The following is a 409-nucleotide window of genomic DNA, read 5'->3' on the forward strand; positions in this document are numbered from 1 at the left end:
TATATATAGATACATACATTCATACACTCATACATGTTACACACACGCGCATACACACACACACACACACACACACACACACACACACACACACACACCTTGAATCTGTTTTGCATTGTATTCATATACTATTGAAAAATTGTTCATATCGGTTTCATATGTTAATAAATTTGTTACAAAACATACATACATATTTGTATACACATACATATACATATATGCATATACATGTACACACACATGTACATATATATGTATGCATATGTGTGTGTGTGTGTGTGTGTATGTATATATAAATCATTTATATAAGTATATACACACATATATACATACATATACATATATATATATATATACATACATATACATGTATATATATATATATATATATATATATATATATATATAT

The 409-nt window shown here is 25.2% G+C and overlaps 1 protein-coding gene across 1 annotated transcript in view; it reads right to left on the reverse strand.

Moving 5' to 3' along the window:
• LOC106880844 (atrial natriuretic peptide receptor 1) overlaps window positions 1-409 on the reverse strand; it is a 27,703-nt gene that overhangs the window by 10,694 nt on the left and 16,600 nt on the right. The gene's annotated exons all lie outside the window — the stretch shown is intronic.

This window comes from Octopus bimaculoides, chromosome 15 (assembly GCF_001194135.2).
Source record: "Octopus bimaculoides isolate UCB-OBI-ISO-001 chromosome 15, ASM119413v2, whole genome shotgun sequence".
NCBI classification, from domain to species: domain Eukaryota; kingdom Metazoa; phylum Mollusca; class Cephalopoda; order Octopoda; family Octopodidae; genus Octopus; species Octopus bimaculoides.